General features: G+C 40.5%; 1 protein-coding gene across 1 annotated transcript in view; it reads left to right on the top strand.

The window, feature by feature from the left end:
• Window positions 1–12818, top strand: part of LOC308134397 (A disintegrin and metalloproteinase with thrombospondin motifs 2-like) — a 122204-nt gene that overhangs the window by 56684 nt on the left and 52702 nt on the right. The gene's annotated exons all lie outside the window — the stretch shown is intronic.

Raw genomic sequence — 12818 nt, 5'->3', positions numbered from 1 at the left:
TTTTAAGTGCTAAAGTGTCTTTTACTCAATAAAAGATTTAGTTTGGCATTTGATGTGTATGGAAATGAAGATGTGAAAACTCACAGTTTACTGCAATAGATAAAGCAATTTAGCTTTTTACTGTGATATTTATTTTCTGTAACTGCCGTCAAAATGTATTCATTGGGACTTCCGGTTATGGCGCCCACGTAGTTAGACGTGTGTTTCTTCGCTGCTCCTACTTAACTGCTAAAGCCTCCTGCTCACGCACAATATTGGCCAAAACAGATTATTAAAGACACGATGACTTCGAATAAGACACCAAGGGGTAAGAACGAGCCTCCATCCAAGCAAACAAAACTGCCCGACTATAACCTCCGGGGCAGCGAGGCGACGAGAGCTAGCAGCAATATGGCTGCGAAGCATGCTACCAAGGAGCCCGCTGACGGGGAAGTTCAGGTCAGCGGTGATGACGCCTCGCTCGGAGATAAAGTGAACCAAGTGCTGGTGTTGCTGGGCTCGGTGAAAGGGGAAATAGCGACAATGAAAACGGATTTCACAACCAAGCTTGACAACATGACGGCGGCTATACGGGACATGCAGAAGGAGATGGCTGAATGTAACGCACGCGTCGCGCAAGCGGAGCAACGCATATCTGGCACCGAGGACGAGGTGCTTGGTCTGCAGGCTGAGGTGCGCACTTTGCAAACTAAAAACAAAGATATGGAGGAGAAACTTTCAGACTTGGAGACCAGGTCACGTATGAACAACTTGAGGCTTGTTAATATGCCAGAAGGAGCGGAGGGAGCCGACGCGTGCTCATTCTTGGAACGGTGGATACGAGAGGCGCTGAGCGGGGGTGAAAAGTCATTGTCTCCCTTCATACTGGAGAAAGCACACAGGATAGGTCCAAAGAGGGACACCAAATCTCGCCCAAGAGCATTGATAATGCGCTTTCTAAACTTCAAAGATAAACAGGCGGTCCTCCAAGCGGCGCGGGACAGAAAGGACGTCACCTACAATAACCAGCAGGTGCGTTTCTACCCTGATTTAGCCACAGGGCTGCTCCAGCAGAGGAAAGGGTTCGACCCCATTCGTGAGGAACTCCGAAAGATGAACATTAGACATGGAGTGGCTTATCCTGCCAAGCTTCTTGTGACTTATGGGGGTAAGACTCATGTATTCAAAACACCTACAGAAGCTAGTGTGTTTTTGAAGATCATCCAAGAAGTTCCAAACCATGAAGACCACTAACATGCAGGGACCAGTTGGTCTGATATAAGATGTGTGCATAAATGACTGATACTTTGTAGCATGTTGGTTAATTTGTGATATTTAAAGTTATCAAACTAAGTGAATACTACACTTTTTTTTTTTTGAATTCTCTTATTTACTTTATTTGTTTATGCTACATAACTGAGAGTGGAGGATGAGAGGGCCATTTGTTTTAAACGTTTAATTTTCTTTCTTTCTTTTTCTTTTTTTTTTTTTAAAAAGGAAAAAAAAAATATGTAGGTGAGCAGGAGTTGAAATAATGATGATACAGTAGCAGTGAGGAGCAGTCTGGGGAAGTGGGTTGATTATTCCTCCTTAGTGTGGACTGGTCTTTTGCAATAACGGAAGGGAAAGTTGGGGAGGGTGGGGGTCATCCAGTGGATGGGGGTAAAGGGAAGTGTTTGTGTTCTACTTGTTGGATGATTGTTCTTTCATCTGTTTTTGTTCTGCCCAGTGAATGTGTTTCCATGCTACAAAGCAACGTTATGACAAAGTCATTTTACAATATTCATGTCTCAGGGTTTAGATCTTAAATTTATTTCATGGAACTGTAGGGGCCTGCAGCGCCTTCAGAAAATTAAACAAGTCTTAAACAAAATTAAGGAGATGGATTCTAAAATAGTGTTTTTACAGGAAACACATCTCCTGGATGACAATCTTTTGAGGATCAGGAGGAGGTGGAGGGGTGATGTGCATACAGCAGCATTTACATCGCAGTCTAGAGGAGTCATGACTTTGATACACGAGTCAGTTCCCTTTCAAATTAAAAATACTATCAAAGACAAAAGAGGAAGATATTTAATTCTTCAGGGTATTCTTTTTTCAGAATTTTTGAATTTGACAAATGTTTATGGACCTAATGTGGATGATAGTAATTTTTACAATGATCTTTTTTTAACTCTTTCTACTCTTCAGGGATCGCACATAATTGGGGGAGATTTTAATTGTGTGCTAAAACCAGAACTGGACAGAGCAACTGGAGTGGATCGGTCGCATGCTAGCTGTAGAGCTACAATTCAAAGATTAATGAAAGATTTAAATTTAATTGACATATGGAGGGAAAGAAATCAAAATATTAGAACTTATTCCTGTTACTCAGGTACTCACCAGACCTATTCTAGAATAGATTTCTTTCTCATTTCTACTACGTTACAATCCAAGGTTTATGACTGCTCTTATGGTGGTATTGTGATCTCGGATCATGCTCCTTGTTGCCTGATATATAAAGATCCTAAGTTGAAAAGAGACCCTCCACGGTGGCAATTTCAGCATAAATGGTTACTGGATGAAGATTTGGTCAAATATTTAGGCGAACAAATTGATATTTTCTTTGAAATTAATACCACACAAACAACAGCATCTATTAAATGGGAAGCATTTAAGGCATTCCTTAGAGGACATATAATTAGTTATACAGGTCATAAATCCAAAAAGAATAAAGAAGTTAGGTCACATTTAGAAAGTAAAATAAAAGTGCTTCAAGACAAGATTAACACAAACCATAACCCACAATTAGAAAAAGAATTACTGAGTGTGAGAGCAGAATACGATAAACATTCTGCCTTTAGAGCTGCATCGAGTCTTCTCCGCCTTAAACAATCATTTTATGAGCAGGGAGATAAAGCGGGCAAACTTTTAGCATGGCAAATAAAACAACTGGAATCCAAATTACCTATTACAACAATACTATCTGATGACCAAACCCTGTTAGATCCACAGGAGATTAATATGGCCTTTAAAAAATATTATGAAGAGCTCTATCAAGCGCAAAACGCTATACTATCAGAAGAAATCGATACCTTTTTAAATAAATTAGATATGCCAAGGATCTCAAAGGAAAATGAATATCATCTAAACTTAGAAATTACCAAAGAAGAAATAGGACAAGCCATTGACAACATGAAGTCTGGAAGGAGGGCGGGGCCAGATGGACTCCCAACTGATCTATACAAGAAATTTAAAGATAAATTAATTGGCCCTCTGTTAGAAATGATTGCAGAAGTTTATCAGTTAAATTGTCTCCCTTCTACAATGAATACAGCAATGATTGCTCTTTTACCAAAACCAGGTAAACCCATGAATAAATGTGAGAACTTTAGACCCATTAGCCTATTGAACTCTGATGTAAAAATAATCACTAAGGTGTTGTCAAGGAGACTACAAAATATTCTACCTCACATAGTTGACCGGGATCAAAATGGATTTATAATGGGTAGGCAGGGCTCTCACAATGTAAGAAGATTGTTAAATATAATTCATTGCAATGGGGCTGCATCTGACACCGCTCTTCTATCAATAGATGCTGAAAAGGCCTTTGATAGAGTGGAATGGCTATACCTTTTTAAGGTTTTAGAAAAATTTGGCTGTGGAGCAAACTTTTTAAAGTGGGTCAAGATATTATACAAAAACCCGACTGCTGAAATTATGACAAATAAAAATATTTCAGACCCAATTAAGATTAGCAGAGGTTGTAGACAAGGTTGCTCACTTTCCCCTTTATTGTTCACATTAGCTATTGAACCACTTGCTGTTGCTTTGCGCTCTCACCCTCAGTTTAGTGGGATCTCGGTTGGACCAACGAGCCATAAAATTTCGCTGTTCGCGGACGATGTAATTTTATTTTTGAAAAATTTAAGCAAGTCAATACCAATCATTCTCGAAATAATAAAGTCATTTAGTAAGATATCTGGTTACAAAATTAACAGAACCAAGTCTTCAATTCTGTTATTAAATGCAAATGATAGAGTCCATCCACCTCCTGAGGTCTTGCAATTTAATGTAGTTTCACAATTTGAGTACCTGGGAATCCAAATCTTGCCAGATTTGGAAGAAATAGTTGAAATAAATTATGATCTCATAAAGAAAGACTTAACTAATTCAATTGAAAAATGGATGCCTCTACCAATATCTATGATAGGGAGAGTCAATATATTGAAAATGAATGTGTTACCAAAATTACTCTATTTGTTTCAAAACATCCCCTTGCTGCCTCCTCCAGACTTTTTTCTCCAAATTAAGAAGCTTTTTATCACATTTATATGGAATAATAGAAGGTCACGACTCCGCCTGTCTTTGCTTTATCTTCCGTATGAACGAGGAGGTCTAAAATGCCCAAATCTCCAACTGTATTATTGGGCTACACAGTTGAGGTCTATGATGTTTTATTATACAAATCACTCTCCACATTGGGTGGATATGGAAAGTCAAGGGTTACATTTGGAACTCCCTTTGTACATGTATTCCAACACAGTTACAAAATTATTAAAACAGACGAAAAATCCAATACTTAAAAATATGATCAGAATATGGAGAGATGTGAAAAAATACTTAAAAGAATCAAATGGATTATCCCAATTTACTCCAATATGGGGCAATTTTTTGTTTGTACCTGGGAGAGCTGATGCAGTTTTTCATGCATGGAGAGTCAAAGGATTGGGAAGGATTCGAGATGTTTACCTACCTAACTGTGATACATTAATGAGCTTTCAGGAGTTACAAGATAAATTTCATATAGATAAAAAACATTTCTTTAAATATCTTCAATTGCGAAGTTACATACACAAAACCCAGAACAATATACTAACGAAACCTACACACTCAGACTTAGAGGAAATTATGACAAAGGATAGTCAAAAGAAAGGCATAATATCACAGATATATAATTTTATGATGGGAAGAGATCCTGAAGATTCATATGGCAGACTCAAAGCTTGGAACGAGGATTTGTCATTGGATTTAACTGTGGAGGAGTGGAGGGCTACATGTAACTTGGCACATACCACATCTATTAACGTACGCCTCAGATTAATACAGTTTAAATGGTTAATGCGAGTATATGTAACACCGGTAGATCTTCATAGATATAATGGTAACATTCCTGATCTATGTCCAAAATGCACCGACTGTAGGGGAACACTGGCTCATTGTATGTGGTATTGTAGGAAGATTATAATGTTTTGGGAACAAATAAGAGGTGTCATTGAAAAAATTATTTCTAGGAAATTTATATTGGACCGAAAGCTATTCATATTTGGTTTATACCCAGAGGAATGTACATATACAAGGAGTGAAAAAATGTTTATAAATATAAGCCTGTTGAATGCTAAGAGATGTATATCACTATTTTGGAAAAAGAGTCATGGACCTTCTGTGGAACAGTGGAGGCAGCAGATGTTGTCAACACTCCCATTGGAGAAGATCACCTATGTGTTGAAGGGCAGACAAAATGTTTTTGAGAGTGTCTGGGGGCCTTTCATGTTGTATGTCAAAGACCTTTGAGCATGAGTAATAGTGTGATGGTTACTTTACCTTTGTTAATTCTTTCTAAACGGGCAGTGTGATGTGTTTTTTTTTTTTGTGTGTGTGTTTTGTTGTGTGCTATGTTATAAAAATTAATAAAAACTTTTTTTGGAAAAAAAAATGTATTCATTATAATTGATATATTTGAAGCAATGTGAAAATACACAACTTAATGCAGGAAGCACATTGCATATTGTTCAATGCCTGGTGTATTTTTTTTTTTTCATGTTTTCTTTTTATCAATCAAGCATGCAGAGTAGTGTGTACCCCACAGCCAGCATGACGTTCTTTAGATTATGTGAAGTTTGAAAAAGTTTTTATATTTGTTAGGTGAACAGAAATAATTATCAGATGTTGTCACCACCACCATCCACTGCTAGATTTTTTGATTGTTTATTTGTTTTTGGCTATGTTTTTTGAAAATTACTTACTGCTGATCCTCTTATGTTATTGCTGAACACAACACAAATGCAAGAAGCGGGGGAAAAAAGGAAACGGGATGCTCTACTCTCGGGGGATTCAGTATAAGACTTGCAGGGAGAAATAATAGCTGCAATGCACGCTTCAGGTACATGTCAGTATAAATGGTTGACCAAATGCCTTATAAGTTCATCACTTAGACCTCCATCAGTGTAGGAGTCTATATCCTAAAACTTTCTCAGAGAAGTGAGTCTCCCATGCTGCTCAGGTGTGAGCCAAAGCACTTTATCGCAAGTGCATTGCAATAGATGAGATCTGTGTCTTCCTATTCTGAGCAGTTGACTTGAGAATGTCTAATAATATACAGAGAAAGAGAGAGAGTTTCCATAGGAACACCCAGTGAGGACAGGCTGCATTAGAGTAACACAGATCTGCTCCCTCTGATACTGATACCTGGCAGTACGTGCACATACGTACACACATGCATATTAGCATGACCCCTCACAGACATACTACGGGGAAACAAAAAACAAATAAAACTTTATAGAACGACATTGGTATACAGGATGTAACCACACAGCTTACACAACTCCCTTGATCATACAGCAACACCTCTGAACACACACACATACAGACACACACACACACACGCACACGCAGCATGCACACAGACACATAGACGCTCACAACGAGTATTGCTGCTCCTTGTTGCCTTTGAATCTCTTTTTCTAATGAAGAGTGGGGTGCAGATCAATAGCGTAGGATAGAATGGGCCACAGTGTGTGTGTGTGTGTGTGTGTGTGTGTGTGTGTGTGTGTGTGTGTGTGTGTGTGTGTGTGTGTGTGTGTGTGTGTGTGTGTGTGTGTGTGTGTGTGTGTGTGTGTGTGTGTGTGTGTGTGTGTGTTTGCGTGCACGTATAGCGTGGGCATGAGTTCTGTGGTCGTCTGGCTTTGAGTGCTGGGATTTTCAAGGCTAAGCAGACTGACAGACAGACAAGCAGGCATGTGCTGCTCCCAGCAGCATTTGATGTGGATCTATCTCTTCGTTTCTCTCTTGCTTTTCTTTTCCTTTTTTTTTTTTAATCTAGCTATTCTAGACCAAAACATTATGTAAACACACAGTTTACCTTCCAGTTGTTACAGCACATCACTGTGAAATCGGCACCTCATGTAACAAGAGTTACATTATAGATGCTTCAGACTTTACTCTTTTTTTTAAAAATGTAATTCTAATTCTTTAATCTAATTCATATCTAACCCCCCCCCCCCCCCCCCCCCCCCCCCCCATAGCTCAATCAGGGACATGAGCAAATTAACAAATGATCAATCAATAATTTTTGAAGATCTCCTTTGCCATGCTTGCTTAATTCACAGTCAGTTATTGAAAGTTGGACTCATTTCCTGGCTAAAGACAGAGGGACGGAAGTTATATTTAGCAAGGTAATAGAAGAGCTCAAGAAGGAGAGAAAGCGAGATGAGGAAGGAACGAGATTGATCGGTTTCTTACACCATAAGCTGAGGAGGTGTGAATCAATGCCCTAAATAGAGAGAGCAAGCTTTATTATTAATGTGGCACATTTGTCAATTAATCGCTGCGGCGATAGAAAGCGAAGGATTGCCATTCATTTTTTCTGCGCGAACAGACTCCCATCTTTCAATCTGTCCTTTTTATGTGCTGAACAATTTTATTTTTTTCTTTATCCTATTTTATGTGTGGTTTTGATCAATGTCTTTCTCTTCTTCAAATTTTATTTCCCTCTGTGTTTTTAGCTTCACCCACTACTTTTTGTGTTATGGCTTCATCAAACTGTGATTTTAGTAGTCTTACAAGTGTGTTACTTAAGACACTGTCAAACTTGGTTTTGACTACGTTTCACTGCACAATTTCAGTGAAACAGAAGTTGACGTTCATTAAGTGACGCCAACTACGTCTGGTGTAGATAAAAAAAAGGATTGATTTCCTTGTGCATGTCATCACTAAGCGCTGAATGTGCTGTCAAGCCAAACAACAGATGTTGACCAAATATTGAGCCCTTTTTTTTTTTTTTTTTGTATATGTGTGTGGAAAAACCTGAGAAGAGGACGAGATGGTGAGGAGAAGAGGCCAACTCGAGGTGTCAGTTCTATAAACAGAGCCGTCCTGTTGATTGTGCTGCATTTCGACTGGTTGTAGAGTAGCTGCAGGGTGTAATGAGTCGGCCTTGGTCGGACTTTTGTCTCTGTCAGAAAATTATTGCAGGCAGTTGGTGGTCGCATGGCCCTGACATCGGCCACACATTAACATATCTCATCGGGCAACAGAGGACCGTAGAAGTTATGCAACAACAGCAGCTGTCGTCGTGCTTGCCCATCGTGTTGAGTATGTATGTATGCATGTAACCAACTTTTCACTAAAAAACTACCATTTGATTAGATTTTGGGATGTTAACAGCTCGCTGTTTCTGAATAAATCCCAAAAAGCTGCAAAAACATTTCCCAAACAAAGTGGGTGAGTGAGGCACCTCATGGAGGAGATCGAAGGAGATCAGTGTCTGTTGCCATAGAGACGCTCCCTGCTCAGTGTTTCACACAGTGATGTAGCTACCTGACCGACCTCGATGATAGCCACGATCTCATCGATATGAGCTCGTGGCTATCATGCTCGCAACGCTAACTCCACTCCGCAGACAAGTGTGGCATTGGCGAAGGTCTGTGCTCCACCGAGTGACGTTCTTGTTTATAAATGCTTTCACTTGAGCGAATCAATAATATTTCAGACAAACACTCTGATTTACATAATTTAGCACAACATTCAGTCAATGCACGTTTTTGTTGTGTGGTACCACATCGCTCCGTTCTGAGGCCTTGCGATAGATTTTACAAAGTGTGGTCCACTGAGCAGCTTACTTGTTTTCATTGACATTTCAGAGCTCTGTATTGTTCTCAAAGCAGAACGACTCCCTACAGCCACTGGGGCAAAGTGACTGCAATTAGGCTTGTGGTCTGACACTGGGTGGAGGACGGAGGCAGCAACAACAGATGCAATGCAATCTACACAAAGCCGGCATTTGTCTTGGGCCTCAAGCAGTGCAGTTGTAAGGGGGTTCTTGTATGTTTGGTGCCGTACTGCATTGTGTTCTACAACCCTGGTCCGATGACCAGTGTTGGAGTGAGCAAACGCGTACCGTGCTGATGCACATCAGTTTTTGTTGAAGCTACAGAGGGTGAGACAGAGGCCAGTGGTGCATGTTACTGTAAAGAAATGCTTCAACCTCTCACATAGGCAAATCCTACCCGAAGATGAACTTTGTTGTGTTTTTGTTAGAACACACCGAAGTGTATTTTACTCCCAGATAGTGCTCCTTTCCATACTGATTGATCATATCGAGTTATGTCCGGTTACGTTTAGTGTAAACATGACTAAAAGTAATGCATTTGTGTTTATACATAATGCATCATAAATGGTATTCGCAGCTATATTTAGGGTATCCTTTGGCCAATACCACATAGTAGGCACCCTGTGTGTGCACGTACGTGCATGTAACTAAAAGTACACATATGCAGCAACAACCACCCACACACCATGCAATTCAGCGTCACCATTTGACCTCACATGCATGTTTTTGGACTGCAGGAGGAAACGGAAGAAATCCCCCACACACACAGGGAGAACATGTAAACTCCACATAGAAAATTCTATGAATTATGAAATATGTGTAATTTTGTTCAATGTTTTATTTTCCAGAAGATATATATTGGTGGATATGTTCACTCGCTCCATAAAAACCCCCAAAAAACATAACATTCAAAACAATGTCTCAGAGATGTCAATTTCTGGGTGAAGTATTGTTCCTCCCTTTGCCTCTCTGCCTTCAGCCCTCCTCCTCTGCTGGTGTGACACAAGGACAGTCATGTGGTGTGGAGGTTTTAAGAGTAGACTCATGACTAAGCACTTAGAGATATGAATGTTCACAACTCATAAATGCTTGAGCTCATCTTCAGTGTGTAGCAGCAGCTCCCAACAGACACTCAGCAGGGTGATGTGCCTCTTTGTAGAAATCCTAACCAGCCACCTGAAAACACTTGGAAAGTGACATTCTCTGTCACTCGAGCCGTATTTAAGAGATTGCACTTAAAGGTCCCGCTGATTAGGTTGTTGAATTACTATGTTGTTATTATCAAGAATACTGTTGCAATGACTTCTGAGCTGCCATTTACACAACATTGCTCATCTCACTTTTAACTGCCAGATTAATGCCTTTGTCAATTCCCATTATCTGGCACAATTCCCTGAAGCAACATAATCCCATACACACACTATTGTCTCTCCATTCCCCTTAAACCTTCCGAAGACTGAAAATAAAGTGGACTGACCTATGTCATGAAGCTCATGCTCATTGCTCTAAAATGAGAGGTTTTAAAGAAGAATTCCTTCTCCATATTTAGCACATGTAAACAAGGCCTTTTCCCAAGGCCTGTCTGGGGTTCAGTATTTTTAGTTGAGAAAACCCAAACCTTAGCGGCAACTTCCACAATCTACAAACCTCTGTGTGTTTAAATAGCTGCTATAAAACTTAAACTCGCACTATAAAATAGACAAGTATGGTCTTCAATGTGCTTTTCGTTTGTGTTTTTATTTCACAGTTCTTACCATAATTCCAGCACATTTTTTCCCATTAAATAAAAATCTCCCGGCTCAGATTCTGGTCACATACTTTAGTTGCCTGTGGTTTCATATCAACAAAGCGGCGGCAGCACGCTCTTCGCGCCTGCAATATGTACTAAACATGTGTTTTATGTATGTAATACCTTGTGATGCTGTGTAATAATTTCGCTGTTATATTAGGCAAGAGGGATTCATGTTCAATCAGCAGTGTGCATTAGTGCATACCTGCATAAACACACACGCGCACATACAGACACACACACACAGGCAACCAAGCAGAACTAAAGAACAAACACGCGACTCGCACAGGTACCTAAACACTCTTCTGTGTGCACTCAGCGCACACACATGTGCACACATGCACGCAAATATAGTATACATGTGTGAATAGCCCAGGTGTGCTTCTGGAGGAAATTACAGTGCTCGGAGGGGAAGTATTTCAGCAGCCAGCTGCTTCCTCTCTCCCTCTCTGTGGCCACTGGCTCCATCCCTGGAGAGCAGGACTGCCTTATTACCACACTCAGCATATGTCGGTGTGTGCAGTCATGTATTCTTGCATGTATGAATGTGTATGTGTGGTTCCTGCATATTTGAAGGTTTTATTCCTTGGCTGTTTAGCTCATGGTTTGACTGACAGCATTTGTACGTGTGGTTGCATGTGTGTCAGCATGCCTTTACTCTGTGTGTGTGTGTGTGTGTGTGTGTGTGTGTGTGTGTGTGTGTGTGTGTGTGTGTGTGTGTGTGTGTGTGTGTGTGTGTGTGTGTGTGTGTGTGTGTGTGTGTGTGTGTGTGTGTGTGTGTGTGTGTGTGTGTGTGTGTGTGTGTGTGTGTGTGTTCCCATTCTGAATCCTCACCTGCTTGTACGCTCCCAGTGGGCCTTCCATTCAATGTGCCACATCGCTGCCTTCAAACTGAGCAGGACTCCAGGGATAATAGCAGGGTGGGGCCGACCTCTTGCTCGAGTCTGCGGCCACCAGCGCTGCGATGACCCATACAATGTGTGTGTGTGTGTGTGTGTGTGTGTGTGTGTGTGTGTGTGTGTGTGTGTGTGTGTGTGTGTGTGTGTGTGTGTGTGTGTGTGTGTGTGTGTGTGTGTGTGTGTGTGTGTGTGTGTGTGTGTGTGTGTGTGTGTATGTGTGTGTCTGTTGGTGTGTTCTTGTGCATTTGACAAAGAGAGCAAGCAACGAGAGGCTGAGCTGGAAATTTTTAAAAAAGGGGAGGATTCGGAGGGATGAGTGGGATACGGTGTTATTACAGCCTTGGTGATTGAGAGCGTGTCACTATAATCTTGGTGATTTGATTAGCACCTCTCAGCCACTCAGCTGGTCTCGTCTTCATATTTTCGGAAGCTCACTATGACCAGTGCAACTGTCGGCTTGTTGAGAGGATTTTAAATCTATAATAGAAAGTAAAATACATATACATACACAAGACTATCATAGAGGACGTAAATCGATGTCAACCATGTTTTGTTTTTTTTCCACTTTGACATCTCTTTCTAGAAACCTATCACATTTAACATGATATGCTTAAATTCAGATTCTTATCCATCATAGCAACTGTATAGATTACCATTAAAATAAGTCAGTGTTAGAATATTTCATTTTCTGGATAATTTTTATTGAAACAGAACATTGTTCATCACCGATCCATCCATTTCCCCCCCTGCTAAACAGACACACTCAATTTCACATGTATGAGAACTTTAGAGTCACCATTTATCCTGACATACATGATTTCGGACTGTGAGAGGAAAGCGGGGGGCACCCAGAGTAATTCCATGCACGCACAGGTAGAACATGCAAGCTTGACAGAGAAAGACTTGGGTCCTCATTTATATAACACTCCGTAGGATTTCTGCCAAAAATGTCAGTGTGCCCAACAGCTGAAAATCGCATGCACCAAAAAAAATTCAGATTGGTAAAACCATGCGTATGCACATATGCACACACTTTCCTGATTTTTGAAGACATTAAATGTATGAGATGAATCTGGCTTCGTTTAACTACCTCACAATCAGTGCCGCCAGTTTCCCTATCTCTAAAATGTGCTTGCACAAGGTTCAAATTTTGCGTACCGGTACGCAAAGTTTATATTTTCAGATCACAAACCTTGCGTGGGAAGGAAGTACGCATCTTTCAGGACCCATTTTGTGCGTACGCAACCTTTATGAATGAGGCCCCAGGTCTGGACTCAAACAC

Source organism: Blennius ocellaris (assembly GCF_963422515.1).
Source record: "Blennius ocellaris genome assembly, chromosome: 9".
Taxonomy (NCBI): domain Eukaryota; kingdom Metazoa; phylum Chordata; class Actinopteri; order Blenniiformes; family Blenniidae; genus Blennius; species Blennius ocellaris.
Note: the sequence above shows the minus strand (reverse complement) of the source record. Positions and strands in the feature narration are given on the sequence as shown.